The following is a 10,537-nucleotide window of genomic DNA, read 5'->3' on the forward strand; positions in this document are numbered from 1 at the left end:
ACCTGTGTTTAACTGGGGGGATTGACACTTAGGACCTTTTGAGCTGCAGTCAAGTGCTTTACCTGGGCTTGGGAGATGGTTAGGGTAAGAGGCTGGGGAGATGGTTAGGGTAAGAGGCTGGGGAGATGGTTAGGGTAAGAGGCTGGGGAAATGGTTAGGGTAAGAGGCTGGGGAGATGGTTAGGGGCTGGGGTAAGAGGCTGGGTTAGGGTTAGAGGAGATGGGGAGATGGTTAGGGGCTGGTGAGATGGTTAGGGGCTGGTGAGATGGTTAGGGGCTGGTGAGATGGTTAGGGGCTGGGGAGATGGTTAGGGGCTGGGGAGATGGTTAGGGGCTGGTGAGATGGTTAGGGGCTGGGGAGATGGTTAGGGGCTGGGGAGATGGTTAGGGGCTGGGGAGATGGTTAGGGGCTGGGGAGATGGTTAGAGGCTGGGGAGATGGTTAGGGGCTGGGGAGATGGTTAGGGTAAGAGGCTGGTGAGATGGTTAGGGGCTGGGGAGATGGTTAGAGGCTGGTGAGATGGTTAGGGGCTGGGGAGATGGTTAGGGGCTGGGGAGATGGTTAGGGGCTGGGGAGATGATTAGAGGCTGGGGAGATGGTTAGGGTAAGAGGCTGGGGAGATGGTTAGGGGCTGGGGAGATGGTTAGAGGCTGGGGATATGGTTAGGGGCTGGGGAGATGGTTAGGGGCTGGGCCTGTGGCCCCAGCAGGAGCACCCCGCCGGGTCTAATGGTTGTGCGGATGCCGGACCCTTTCAGTCCTCTTCCTCTCCATCAATTACACCACAGGAGTCTCTGCCCGTTCAGCCTATTAACAGCCAGCCCTGCATTTAGACACTGTGCATGGAGCGGCCCGTAATCATCGCACAGAAATTACCCTGAATGATGGATTCAGATCAGCCAGCCAGGCTGAAGGAGATGAGGGGGAGGGAGGAGGGGGGCCCGACTATCACTTTTCATCTAGGGTTGGATGGAGAAGATGAGATGACCTTTGACCTTGTGGATGTGCCTGGGAAGAAGTTGAGTAACGTGTGTGTCGGCTGAAAAGAACACTACAGGATGACATGAGGACAGGCAAGTGAATGTTTTTACCTGTGTGTGTGCGTGCGTGCGTGCATGCATAAAAGAATCCCAGCCTGCCTAGCCTCATCCGCCCAGTCAATCATTCCACCTCCAACACCCCTCCACCTCTTCCTCCTCCTCCCCTGAGGTACCTGTGGTTTCCTCTTGCTCCTCTTGCTCCTCTTCCTCCTCCCCTGAGGTACCTGTGGTTTCTCCCAGGTACAAAGCTGTGTGACAGAGACACCTGAGCAAGGGAATTAATCATCCTTGACCCCGCACCTATTACCCCTCATTACTCTCCCCTCCCCAGGGGGCTGCGGCACAATGGCACCACACGATCCACCACGATGTCTGAGTCTCTAATGGCCGCTCCTGTGTCTCTGGAGCCAGTCTGCCTCCCGTCACTCGGACACACAATGGCTGCCGTTGTCTGGAGTCGTTCTGGCCTCAAGGTGGTGGGAGAGAGGAGCGCCAAAGCAGCTGATTGGTGACTGGTGTGTGAGAGAGGCTGAAGGATAGGTGGTTAGGGTTAGGTGTGGAGAAACTTGTTGATGTTTTTCCCTGCGTTCTTCTCTTTTCCTCTCGCTTGAATGATTGTATCGCTAGCTGTCCTCAGGACACTCCATTGTGTGATATTGTCAACAGTTACATTATGGAATTGAGTCTTCAACACCGTAATCGTACGTTCTGTGCTAGCAGTGATAACATAAGTTTACATGTTTTTCATTTAGCAAACACTTAACCTAAGCGGCATACAAATCGAGCTTACAAATAGAACAGAAGAAAGTCCTGAAATATAAAACCACTGGAAGGGAAACACTTCTTCTCCCAAACAACAACAAATAACTTGAGGACGAGTCTCTCCCTTATTCTCAAACATCAGTTTCCTGAGTCTTTCAGTCTTTGTTCACCTTTAGAGAGGCTGGGGCCCATGGTTCACTGACCTCCACTCCTAAACCCTCAAGCAGCACAAAACACCAGCAACAATGACCGCAGGGGGGGTCAATTACCAGCAATTAGGAAGCAGGTACCCCCATTATAGCCAGCATGTAACTCAAAACCGCAGAACCTTACGGTTCCTCTATTATCTGCTGTTTTCCCTCAACCCTGGGACTGGACCCTCTCCCTCCACCCTCTCCCTCCTCCCTCCATCCTGGGACTGGACCCTCCACCCTGTCCCTCCATCCTGGGACTGGACCCTCCTCCCTCCTCCTGGGACTGGACCCTCCTCCTGGGACTGGACCCTCCTCCCTCCAGCCTGGAACTGGACCCTCCTCCCTCCTCCCTGGGACTGGATCCTCCTCCCTCCTAATGGGACTGGACCCTCCAGCCTGGAACTGGACCCTCCTCCCTCCTCCCTGGGACTGGACCCTCCTCCCTCCTAATGGGACTGGACCCTCCTCTCTCCAGCCTGGAACTGGACCCTCCTCACTCCTCCCTGGGACTGGACCCTCCTCCTGGAACTGGACCCTCCTCCCTGGGACTGGACCCTCCTCCCTCCTCCCTGGGACTGGATCCTCCTCCCTCCTAATGGGACTGGACCCTCCAGCCTGGAACTGGACCCTCCTCACTCCTCCCTGGGACTGGACCCTCCTCCTGGAACTGGACCCTCCTCCCTCTTCCCCGGGACTGGACCCTCCTCCTGGGACTGGACCCTCCTCCTGGAACTGGACCCTCCTCCCTCCTCCCTGGGACTGGACCCTCCTCCCTCCTCCCTGGGACTGGACCCTCCTCCCTGGGATTGGACCCTCTTCCCTCTTCCCTGGGACTGGACCCTCCTCCTGGGATTGGACCCTCTTCCCTCTTCCCTGGGACTGGACCCTCCTCCTGGGACTGGACCCTCGTCCCTCCTCCCTGGGACTGGACCCTCCTCCTGGGACTGGATCCTCCTCCTGGGACTGGACCCTTGTCCCTCCTCCCTGGGACTGGATCCTCCTCCCTCCAGCCTGGGACTGGACCCTACTCCCTCCTCCCTGGGACTGGATCCTCCAGCCTCACCCTCCAGGCGCTCTGTCTCCTGGACCTCTCCTCTCAGAGTTAAGACTGGTTTTAAATGCTGATCTGTAAATCCCTCTGTGACAGCTGTTACAAAGGGCTCTATAACTATGAATTGATTTGGTATCATTAAGTTCCTGTTTTCTCTGTGGAGTGTGATACAGGACACTGCAAGTGCCTACAGTTCAGTTGAAGAGGGTTAGACTGCAAGGAGGTCCCAGGTTGAAATCCTCCTCTGTCCGTTGCTTTGATTTATTAAACAATGACTTGACTAAACAACTCAAATCCATCCAAGATTAGATGTTTTACTTTAATCCATGACAGCCTGCCTTGCCAAAGACCATCCTGAGGCCATGTCAATATTTCAATATGCTGTCGATATTCTGCAATACTCCAGTTAGTTCCACCTGGTTGGGATTTAATCTAATGCTCTCGTCTCCCGGCAGTAGAGGGTTGCCCGTCCCCTGGGGCTGGAGCAGCTAATGGGTCTGAAACACGGTGATGTCATCCTGGGAGAGCAGGAGGGCTCAGACACGGCAGACTCTGACACATCTACGGTTCTACATCTACAGGTCTGGTCCTACAGGCTGGTCCTACAGGGCTGGTCCTACAGGCTGGTCCTACAGGCTGGTCCTACAGGCTGGTCCTACAGGTCTGGTCCTACAGGCTGTTCCTACAGGTCTGGTCCTACAGGCTGGTCCTACAGGCTGGTCCTACAGGTCTGGTCCTACAGGCTGGTCCTACAGGTCTGGTCCTACAGGTCTGGTCCTACAGGCTGGTCCTACAGGCTGTTCCTACAGGCTGTTCCTACAGGTCTGTTCCTACAGGCTGGTCCTACAGGTCTGTTCCTACAGGCTGGTCCTACAGGGCTGGTCCTACAGGTCTGTTCCTACAGGCTGGTCCTACAGGGCTGGTCCTACAGGTCTGGTCCTACAGGCTGGTCCTACAGGTCTGGTCCTACAGGCTGGTCCTACAGGTCTGGTCCTACAGGTCTGGTCCTACAGGCTGGTCCTACAGGTCTGGTCCTACAGGCTGGTCCTACAGGCTGTTCCTATAGGGCTGGTCCTACAGGTCTGGTCCTACAGGTCTGGTCCTACAGGTCTGGTGTAGGGGACTATCTGGAAACAGATATGCGGGCATGACAGGGACGTGACTGACTGTCCCCCATCAGAGAGCAGACAGGTTTTTATCAGCCTGGGCCACAGCAGGATTTATGTATAGCAGACCATGGTCTATAGCACATGTGTCAAACTCACTAAAACATGCAGGACAGCGGCCCTCGAGGACCGGAGTTTGACACCCCTGGTCTATAGCATGTTATACATGTATTAGATACATTTTTCCCCATTATTTGGTCCATCGTGCTACATGGAAGTATATGTCTTCATGTGTACACCAGTAGGAAGGGCAGTTTTTCTACACCAGTAGGAAAGACATGTTTTCTACACCAGTAGGAAGGGCAGTTTTTCTTACTTGACGTTTGCATTGCTGACATTTAATGATATCAAATAATCCTGACAGATAGTCCCCCTTATGGAAGGAAAATATATTGCCGTAGATTGGAAAATATCATGTGATATTTTAGGCAATATATTTCCATATATGAGGTTTAATATTTATATTTTACAATACATTGCAACATATTCAACATGAATATATAATATATGTGTTTATGTATTCATCCAATATATGCAATTTTATATTTATAAATACCACCATAATGTGTTACGATTTATATGGGAAAATGTATTGGTAATATATGTAAAAATATGGTGTTACGTATGTTTAATATATGGTAGAATATATTTTAAATATATGTAAAAAATATATTTACAAGCAGCAATGGCGGATTCTTCCTTCAAAATTGCAAAATATAGTAAAATTGACATGATAGATAGTTACACAGGGATTACCTAGAAGACTAGAAACTATTTTGTCAAAAAATAAAAATAAATGCCAATGCCTGGAGTTCAACCTGCAACCCTTCAATTACCCACACAACCTCTCATCCTATTGAGCCATTCCCTGATCTAGACTGCTATATTCAGTAACTGAACAATAAAATATATATAATATATTGGAATATGTAATAGGAAATAATATATTAGTATTTATTTCAAGTCATATATTGGTGGATATATTTTCTTTCTGTAAGGGCCTTTCGTGTCCTGAACCACTAAAGAGGCATTATAAGTGACAGATTGATCTGCTGTGGTCTTTGATCCTGGCTGTCCAGGACCCTCTGTGATCTCCAAGCCTGGTCTGACCCCGGCCCTGGTCTGACCCCCGACTGGGGGGCTCTGCATCCAGGGTCAGATGGAGCTTGTCTTTGTTTGGGCTGAGAGAGTGTTCAAATATTAATGGAGAAATAGAAATATTTTGCCTCCTGCTGAATGTTAGCCATCTAAAAGGTTTAATGAGTGTTTGTACTTCCCCATCTCCAGTTTCAGCAGTCCGGGGTGGCCGTGTCTCTGAGCTGTCCTGACCCCAACAGACAGCCTCGTCTCAACCCTGCAGGCTGAACAGACAGCCTCGTCTCAACCCTGCAGGCTGAAGCAGATCAATAGCCTTTTACAACGCTGGATTGAGTTACGCCAACTGTCAATTCAGTAGTACTTTGCAGCGAGGTTGAGTCAAGTTGAAGATTTATGGTTTCAGAGGTGTTCCTGTTTTTAAAGTAGTGCAACCAGGGGTTTGCTTCATGGTGTTGTATCCACGTTCATATGCCTCCCTGTATTTTTTACGTTCATGATTAGGTACCTCTCCAGGTTTCCTCCCAGCTTTGCCTCTTTCTGGGTTTCTAATGTGTCTGAAGCCTGGTCATCGTTTGTGTTCCCACTCTCCATGTGGGTCCCATTCAGATGTCAACACAGAACAACCTCCTTGTCTGACGGCCCCAAGCCTCTGACGGGTGCTCTCCTCTCTTAGTCTCCTCCATAGTCTGTAACTAGCTGCCCTGCCATAACAGCTGCCCTGTTAAACTAGCTGCCCTGCTAAACTAGCTGCTCTTCTATAACTAGCTACCCTTCTATAACTAGCTGTCCTGTGTCTCCATATCAGCCCCCCTCCGCCCCCCAGGGTCCCACAGGGCTCCCAGTAATGTAGTGTGCTTATCTCAGATCAATAGGTTCACATCCCTGGCAGGCACTCCTCCCTCTGGGCTGGGGGTGTTTGCAAGCAGCACTCATTATGTTCTTCGATCTGTGTCTGTACTACAGAAGGCTGTTTGGGCCACCCCTGACAACTGTTTCAGTAGTGTGAGTACTCCAGGTTAGATGACCGTGTGGTTGATAGGGTTAGCTCACCACTAGAGGGCAAGAAGAGGCCCTGTGTGTGTGTGTGTGCTTGTTTTAGTGAAATCCCAGCTCTGGGAGAACTAAGTACAATATGAGTTTACATCCGTGTGACACTGTTCATCCACCCTTGCCAGGCGGAGGTCGAGGCTGGCTCCTGCACCTTTTGAAGTTGTTTTATCTATTTTTGCATGTCAAGGGCAGACTGAGAAACACAGGAGAGTGGGGTTTACATCTAACAGACTCTAAACATTAACAGAGGTTAGTTGAAGCAATCCTGAAACGTTCAAATGAAGCAAACGTGGCATTATTACAGTATGTGTGGCGTTTGAAAGATTAAAACTCTGTCAGTCTCTTCCTGCTGATGTGTTGTTATATCTGTTGGGATCTGAATTGCTTTAAGCATCGCAGACTCCGTTCAACTGAAAGGACACATTGAAAGAGCTCAAATGGTGACAGCAGAAGATGTCAGACACAGAAAACACTCTCTTTGTCAGCGCATGGCGCAAAGAGCTCACAAACAGCCCATTTAGCGATTATGTCCTCTCAGTCGCAAATAGACACACACAATAAAAGTGAGCATTTCTCAAGAAAAAGGGTCTCGGAGAGAGAGAGGAGGAGAGAGGGACAGGTGGGGAGAGAGGGATGGAGAGAGAGATGGAGTGGGTTGGTGGGGGGTGATTGGAAGCAGGGAAGGGTCATACTGGTCCCAGCGGATAGAGAAAAATAGTGGAAAACATCCGTAATTTTCACCGCAGGACTCTGTGTAATTGAGTCATTTAAAATACAGATACAGAGCTGAATCAAAGCAAAGAGCTGGAAGAAGAGGGGGGGCAGAGGTGCCTGAAAAGAAAAGAGCATGGAATAAAAGCTGGAGGTAAGAGTGTGGGTCTCCTGCTACTGGAGAAAGACCGTCTGTCATCTTCTTTTCATCTGTCAATCTCTTGTCATGGAACAGGAAGTGGCCTGCCAGGGCTCTTTGTCTCTCCTCGTGGTGTTTCCTCAGACATGATACGGCAGCAAGTCTGCCTCAGACTGTTTCTGTCTTCCATCAAAGCGCTACTCTTTGCGGACGCTTTCTTCCTCCTCTCCTCTTGTTTCTCTTGTGTTTGCCATTGTCTGGAGATCTCTGATGGTTGCTTTACAAACACAGGGAAAGGTATTATCATCTGGCTTTGAGGTTCTATGACATAGACTCCTTGAGTCACTGGCTCACTCCATTGACAATTGTTTCTGTTTGAATGAAAGCTGTAGTGAGATAGGGGCCCTGAATGAAACCGTACCCTCGTATGAATGCTGCTATGAGAATGCTGCTATGAGAATGTCACATCGATACCTGCAGGAGCTGCTGCAGTTATAAAGTAATTACAATTTCATACAGCCCACTCTGCGGGTGGAGTGGTTAAATGGATGAATATTTTTTCTCATGATTGTGTTTAACTTTGGCATTTAATTACACACAATTCAAGCTGTATGAATGCCACATTTCTTATAAAAGAGATAGCTGATTACTGAGGCTGACTATTGTGAAATACACTAACTCTCAATTGAGTGTGTGTGTGTCTGTATGTGTGTGTGTGTGTGTGTGCGCCTCCCTGAATGTCTTCTGAATGTCTCCTGCACAGCAGCTAGAACACTGACTAAATGTAAAAATGTAAATGTAACACATGTTTCATGGTCACTTGTATGAGTTCTAGAACACGTATGTTTCATGGTCACATGTATGTGTTCTAGAACACATATGTTTCATGGTCACATGTATGTGTTCTAGAACACGTATGGTTCATGGTCACATGTATGTGTTCTAGAACACGTATGTTTCATGGTCACATGTATGTTCTCTAATGGAGAGGTGCTTGAGTCCTTCCCATCTGTTGTCCTCTCCCCCATCTGCTCAGATCTGGTTTATACACCTCCCAGGATCTGCTCAGATCTGGTTTATACACCTCCCAGGATCTGCTCAGATCTGGTTTATACACCTCCCAGGATCTGCTCAGATCTGGTTTATACACCTCCCAGGATCTGCTCAGATCTGGTTTATACACCTCCCAGGATCTGCTCAGATCTGGTTTATACACCTCCCAGGATCTGCTCAGATCTGGTTTATACACCTCCCAGGATCTGCTCAGATCTGGTTTATACACCTCCCAGGATCTGCTCAGATCTGGTTTATACACCTCCCAGGATCTGCTCAGATCTGGTTTATACACCTCCCAGGATCTGCTCAGATCTGGTTTATACACCTCCCAGGATCTGCTCAGATCTGGTTTATACACCTCCCAGGATCTGCTCAGATCTGGTTTATACACCTCCCAGGATCTGCTCAGATCTGGTTTATACACCTCCCAGGATCTGCTCAGATCTGGTTTATACACCTCCCAGGATCTGCTCAGATCTGGTTTATACACCTCCCAGGATGATGAAGCTGCGCACCTCTGTACACACCCCCACACCCTCACTAGAAATGGACAAAATAAAATGTTCATGCAATATTTTAAAAATCTGACATTGACAGTATCCCAAAAATGGACAAGACTTCATATACTTGTTAAACCTCTTTGTTAACCCCCCCTTCCTCACACACACTCACACACACAGTACAGTGTAGTTGAACAGCTTCAAACAAACACAGGTCCCCTATCACTCACCCCTCTATCATATCTCTATCATCCCCTCTCACTCACCCCTCACTCACCCCTCTACCATCACCTCTATCATCCCTCACTCACCCCTCTATCATATCTCTATCATCCCCTCTATCACCCCTCTACCATCCCTCTATCATCCCTCTACCATCCCTCTATCATCACCTCTCACTCACCCCTCTATCACCCCTCTCACTCACCCCTCTATCACCCCTCTACCATCCCTCTATCATCCCTCTATCACCCCTCTATCATCCCCTCTCACTCACCCCTCAATCATCCCTCTATCATCCCCTCTCACTCACCCCTCAATCATCCCTCTATCATCACCTCTCACTCACCCCTCTATCATCCCTCTATCATCCCCTCTATCACCCCTCTATCATCCCCTCTCACTCACCCCTCTATCATCCCTCTATCATCACCTCTCACTCATCCCTCTATCATCCCTCTATCATCCCCTCTATCACCCCTCAATCATCCCTCAATCATCCCCTCTCACTCACCCCTCTATCATCCCCTCTCACTCACCCCTCTATCATCACCTCTCACTCACCCCTCTATCATCACCTCTCACTCATCCCTCTATCATCACCTCTCACTCACCCCTCTACCATCCCTCTATCATCACCTCTCACTCACCCCTCTATCATCACCTCTCACTCACCCCTCTATCATCACCTCTCACTCACCCCTCAATCATCACCTCTCACTCACCCCTCTACCATCCCTCTATCATCCCCTCTATCACCCCTCTATCACCCCTCTATCATCCCCTCTCACTCACCCCTCTCATCCTGCTGTGTGGCTGTGCTCTTCCTGCTCTGGTTGGGCCAGGCCGCGGTGCTGCAGGGGATAGAGAGGGGGAAAGGGAGACTACTTTAATGACGGTGTGAATGCCTGACTGACTCTTTGATGCCAGAATTTTACCAGGGTCTCCCGCCCTCTGAGTGTGCTTTGACAGCACATGGTAGCAATAGCACGGACGGATCAAACTTCACTCATGCTACGTTGGAGATTTTCATTTAGAAGTGTCATTCAGTCTGAGGATATGGTAATGAAGACCCCCTCTTCCTCACCCATACTTAATTTCTCTCTTTTCTTTTTTGAAGGTGATAAAACGCTCCCGGGCTGACTGGCTGACAGGACGGGAACAGAGGTATGTGAGCCGCTGCTGCCCTCGGGAAAGTCTGTCTGCCCACCAGACCTGTGTGCGTGTCAGTGTGTGTGTGCCAGTGTGTGTGTGTGTCTGTTTTGCATAAACAGTCTAGAAATTTGCAGCAATTTTACTCTCCTCTATCCAGAACGTTTGCCAGATGTGCAACAATAGATGCTTCCACATGTGCTGAGAGGAGGAAATTCAATATTTCAATATTTTTGTCTTTCCAATCTGCAACTGTTTTAGTCTGACCACATTGGTTCCCCTATTGTATCCCCATTAGAGTCAGGTCAATAGGATAGAACGAAACTTTTCAGGATGGGACATTATTTATATCTTGAGCAAAGAGAAACGCACAGGTCATAATAAAGCGGTCACGAATTTTC

The sequence above is a fragment of the Hypomesus nipponensis genome, chromosome 27 (genome assembly GCF_054491055.1).
Source record: "Hypomesus nipponensis isolate SF chromosome 27, ASM5449105v1, whole genome shotgun sequence".
Lineage (NCBI taxonomy): Eukaryota > Metazoa > Chordata > Actinopteri > Osmeriformes > Osmeridae > Hypomesus > Hypomesus nipponensis.